The sequence below is a fragment of the Phragmites australis genome, chromosome 13 (assembly GCF_958298935.1).
Source record: "Phragmites australis chromosome 13, lpPhrAust1.1, whole genome shotgun sequence".
NCBI lineage: Eukaryota > Viridiplantae > Streptophyta > Magnoliopsida > Poales > Poaceae > Phragmites > Phragmites australis.
This window is the reverse complement of record NC_084933.1, coordinates 22,775,705-22,781,704: the sequence shown is the minus strand read 5'-3', so window position 1 is coordinate 22,781,704 and position 6,000 is coordinate 22,775,705.

Here is a 6,000-nt window from a genome sequence, read left to right as displayed (position 1 = left end):
GGATCTCAGCACTGATGAAGGATACTATGAGCACAACGTAGGAGTAGATACTACGAGGCGGAGCCGTAGGAGCATATGCACATGAGGCAAGCCATGCTTTTGGAACTCGACAGTGTGAAGTACTAGTAAACGAAATCAGGTTCAAAAAAAGGTAAGACAAGGGAAACGAGAGGAACCTAGATAAGAATGATGGAAGGAAGGGAAACAGACAGGTGGGGACAAAGGGTAAAAACACAACGAATGAAGAGACAACACACCTGCATTAATAGGCCCAAAGGGCGTACCACCTGATATTTCCTAGCATCTCCTCTAATTTCAGGCTACTTTAGATTACACGTGAAAGTTAAAAATATATATGTGTAAGACCATAGACTCTAGTTATCACAACCGCATCATGCTGAGTCATGTACCATTTACCCCTAGTATGGCTTGCAGGAAGGTATGTACGTTTACCTACAACATCACCTTCTATAGAACCACTTGCCACAACATCGACTATTCCTTAAAATTGTTCTACTCTAAGCTTAGCCTGATTGTCAATAATCCACTGCAACCTATTCTTAATGCAAACTCGAGCATCAACCTTAGCCTGCGAAGATAATCTACCATAACACAGATAAGGACTTGGCTGGTTTCTTCTATTGAGAAAGCAGTAACGATAGTAATCTTGCATTGTTATTTTATTCCGAGCATTTGGCCTTGTCAGATTAGCACCAGCATAAGGACACGTATTTGGAAACCATGTTCACCGTATGGGAAAAAAAGTGGATATTGTAAGACCATGAGAGCAGAATGAAGTGTTGATATTTGACAAAGGCTACCATCAAAATAATGGACCACTATATCACGCTTAAAAGTATCAAGTGAGAAATTGCCAACCACTAATAAAGCAAGCTCATCACATGTCGGGAGGTTATATTGGACGGGGTCACCATCACAAACGCCAATAATTCTGATGCCCAAATTTCACCAGCACACTCTTTTAACCGATCCCTTGCCATTATAATTTTTTTGACTAAAGGATTATGCTCATCCAACATCTGTAACAAACCTTCGATAATCTCTTTATCTAATTCACCTTCTAGCCTTTCATATGGATCTAAAGCATGGATTCTATTTGCCACCTCGTTTTCACTATCATAAATATAAAGCTCAACAAATCGTGGGGCCTCACCATCTGCTAGAAGTAAAGATCCAATACGATGATGAATTTGTCCATTAATACGGAACACATATGGACCTTGACCTTTGTTTATAGCATTATCTATTCTAGCACCCATGGAGGTAAAAGCAAACAAACAATTGCATTGGTGAATTTGTTTCAGGAATTTTTTATATCGAGAATGATCATCGAATTTTAAGAGGTCTCGAAGAAAGGGACGCGATTCTTTAAATGGTGGAATCCGAATTTTACCACTCTTACAACATATGTTATAAACCGGGCCTTGTCCCCTACCAGTAGAGGATCCCTAGATAATTTTTGGATACTAGAAGAATGCATGACAGTGTTGATACTGAAAATCAGGAGAGCCAAATACGATCTCTCACGATAAGACTATGCGTAGTGGAAATGGCAAGGAAGCAAACAGAGTAAGACACAATCACACATGACGAGATAAAAAAAGGCTGAGGGCAATCCTATATATGTACCTATACCTTTTAAGTAATCTATATATTCCTATGTGAACCACGCATACAGATTAGTCACAACACAACCCTCGATCGGACCTATGAGGAAAACAAGGGAATCATCACATTAAGCACCCCTAATAGGTAATCGCACCAACCATAATGCCAGAAAATCTACAACAGGACTACCTGGCAATTTGAATCAACGGAGATCATCCAACTTCCGACGCTTATGATGATTCTCCATTGTCACATCAGAAGGGAAAGACAGGTAGACAACGTTTCCTATTCGTAGCCTGCCCCAGCCCCACTAAAAGACACATAAATAGAAGTTCATGCAGGGAAAAAGAGGAGACACAAAACATAGTTAGCAAAATATGAGGCAAGACACATACTTGGCCTCCTACGTGGAACTCGAGGCATCATGGGAACCACTATCAACTTGAAAACACCAAACAAACAATGATAAAAACAGGTGGACAAGCAAACAACATATTTACAACAGGCAAAGGAACCTAAGAATGAGCAACATGTAACAATAATCAGAAAGAACATATAAAGCCACGCACCACATACCTTGCATACATAGCTATAGTACTTACCACAACAAAGTGTAATAGAGGAAAGGAGAATGACAGGAAGTAAAATAGTTACATGTCGAATAATTTTTCCACACTGATATAAACAAGCACAAATAGAAGACATATCTCTAAAACCATAAACCACCGGAAGGAACCTCAGCAAGGGAAAACTAGCAATACTCATTCATGCCCTCAGGAAAGATGTCCTGAAAATGAACAAATCGGTCAACAACGCTGACCCAATACGCAGCACTCGCCGCAAGCCGAATGTCTGATTGTGCCACTCTCCTATAGTACAATAAGCCCTGGTAGCTGTAATCAAGCACTAAAAAGCCATAGAGATCTTGGAGGAAACTAATAGCTTGGAATGCTACCTGCTCATAAGGAGCCATATAAGTAATACGAGGACAACTCTAAAAAAATACACGGCAAGGAGTGACATGTGCATGCAAAGGGAGCAACTCTATCTCTACACCGCCTAGGACAGCTCCATCATCAGCAACCTCACATAAATAATAAGCAGACACCGACTGGCACCAACTGACCGCAGCTTGTAATAAAGAAACATATGACACACCCACTACAAACATCCTAGAATAGAAGAGAAAAGGGAAATAAAAAGGGGGAAACATAAATTGAAACATAGTAACAATGAACCACGGAAAAGGTACTGGCCACAATATATAACAATATAAAAATATAATCAATAAATAAGTAATCATATTTATATAACGGCTCACCTTGAATAGTAAAAGATAAGTTGAAGAGCTAAGGTAACAAGATCAGCAAGAAACTATGAAACCAGAAAACCAAAATGCTAGACAGCTTATAGACAAATAAAACTGATGACAAAGGAGAAGGTCGCAGGCTTGCAATACATATCAATTTAAAAATAAGCAACCGTACATATACCCAGGATAAAAATATGGTAACAAACGAAAAAACAATGTAGATGGCTAAATGAAGTAACCACCAACTCATAGATGATAGTATGAAAACAGGGCATCCACTGCAGTAAACAAACATCAAACCGCAGCCTACTAACCATGAGGACACAAAAACTAACTCCGCTAACGAATCTCAACAACTTATATGATCTGATTTTGGTCACATGCAAGGAATGAACAAAGACACACATATTCTATAGGGCCTAATATGCTATTATCTCATAATTCCAATAGGTATATAAACAACATAAACCATTAATCAACAAATCTATCTGTAAACCATTGGTAATGGACAACTAATCCCTGATACATGGTTGCACCATTCATCTAGCAACCCTCTTCCAACAAAATAAGTAACCATATTTGTATAATGCAATCAATAAATAAGTAATATATTTATATACAGGCTCACCTTCAACAGAGGAAGATAACCCGGGGAACGAAGGTACCAAGATCAAATTCAAGACAGGTTATAGACAAATGGAACCGATCACAAAGGAGAAGATCGCATGCCTGCAATACATACCAGCTAAAAAAAAAAGGAACCATAGATATACTAAGGGTAAAAATATAATAAGAAACCAAAAAACAATCCAGGCTACTAAATGAAGTATACACCAACTCATAGGTGGCAGTATGAAAATAATGAGCTCCGCTATAGTAACTGAACTCTAGATCCTAGCGTATTAACCGTGAGTACAAAAAAGTAACTCCGCTAAGCAAGGGCAACAACATATTTGAGTTGATTTTGGTCACGTGCAAGGAATCAACAAAGACAGACATATCCTATAAGGCCTAACATGCTATGGTCTCATAATTCTAACAGGCATACAAACCATTTAGCAATAAATCTATTTGTAAACCATTGATAATCAACAATTAATTAGTGCCATATGGTTATAGCATTCATCTAACAACTCTCTTCGAATAGCCCTTATGCTTTTCTAAGAACACAACAAACAAAAGCACCCCTTACCCAACGGACAAAACTAAAACATTAAATAAAAAATAATTGCAATAAGATGAGAGAGAAAACATTACCTTTGGAAGAGGCTATAGCTGTGGGCGGAGGCAAAGGAGCCCTACATTATAGACTTACAACACAAAAAAGCACAAAGGTAAGCACAATGAGCCAAAGAACCTTAAAAAAATCAAAACATATGATAAAAGAGAAAAAACACTAGCTAACACTAACCTCACCCTACACCAACCATCTGGCACCCTTCCGAAAAACCCTCACAAAATAAAACTAAGAGCACAAACCCATCAGAGCAAAAGCGACAAGCAATACCACCGCACGTGAGCACTGGCCTTTCCAACAAAACCTACGAGCCAAAACAAAAAACAAACGAAGTGTTTAGGCAAGTATGAAAGCGACATGAATAGGAGTTTGCAAACCCTAGCCGATACCAAAATCAGCAAGGCCAGGCCCCTCCGGCCGGCGGGGAAAAAGCAGCCCCAAAACAGCCAATCAAAACATCACGCAAATGAGAAGTGTAATAAGAAAGAGATGATAAATATACTAAATTCCCACCCGCACGAACCCGAAGACCACACACATCGTGAAAGGAACCGGACCACACAAACAAAAATAAGAACAAAAAATAGCATCTCAACCACAGAAACATTAGCATATTTGAACCAAAATCTCTACATCGAAACAACACATACCGACACATAACCCTAAATCCGAAGGAAATCATTCATAAGAATTAAATCAGAAAAAAATCTAATCAGCCCCAATGAAGCAACCGGAGAAAAAAGACAAACAAAATAAACAAGAAGGACACAAGATCTCACCAAACAGAGAAAAAGCAGAAAGACAAACTCACGAGAGGAGAAAAAAAACAGCAACGAGCAAAGCACCAGGACCGACGACCGGAGCCTCCAATGACCCGTAGACTTTTTACCCACGGCCGACAGAACCAGCAGAAGGATGACCAACCAATGAGAAGTATGCACTTGCCGCATAGCAGCGAGAAGCAAATTGGACAGGTACGCATGTTCCACACTAAAGGAAGCACGGTGAAAACACGAGCAACTGCCGGCCGCCCTAGGCAGGCGCGGCACAAAAATCGGCAGGTCCAACTACTCACGCGCCCGAATGAATGAAAGCCGCTGGATGCATGGATCGAACGGTAAAACAAAAATGACGAGGACGTGGACCGGCTAGCAGCACGTTTATTCGGCGCCGAATAAAGATAAGAGATGTCCCGGGCTTGACACGACTGATGGATCGCGTGTGTTGTCCATGTGCTCGCAGCCGACCTCACGCAAGTTGCCCAGCAGCCAGCACAGTAGGATCAGGACCGTATATTATGCCACCATGAATAATAGACGGAAACTGGCCGTCCGATCTGCCTCGCCATCAGTTATTTTTAGTGAAGGGATTATATTATATTACGAAATGTTGCTTACATCCCCAGGATTACAACAGGCCCCGTGACACTGTCAAATTACATAGCAACGCACACAGGACCATGTTACTATTTTGTTGTCTCTTTGGCTTGTCGAATCGCCGTGCCGAAGCCCGTCGGTGACAATTGTCGGAGACGGGAACCGAAACTCCATCCAGCTTCAGCACAGGGCAACGCCTATGCTGATGGAGGCGCCTGAGTCAAAAGTATCACGCCGCAAGAGACAACGTCTGCAGGAGAGATGTATTAGACTTGCTGAACAGACATCGGCCATCGCCGTGCCCACGCTGGAGGAAGAGGAAAACGACACCGCCTCTTCCGTCACCAAAGGAGCCAGCCGAGCCAGAGCACAAACGACACATAGGGGACGGTAAAGAACTACAATCCCTTCGCAAACACAATCAAAGATGACAACTAAATAAAATT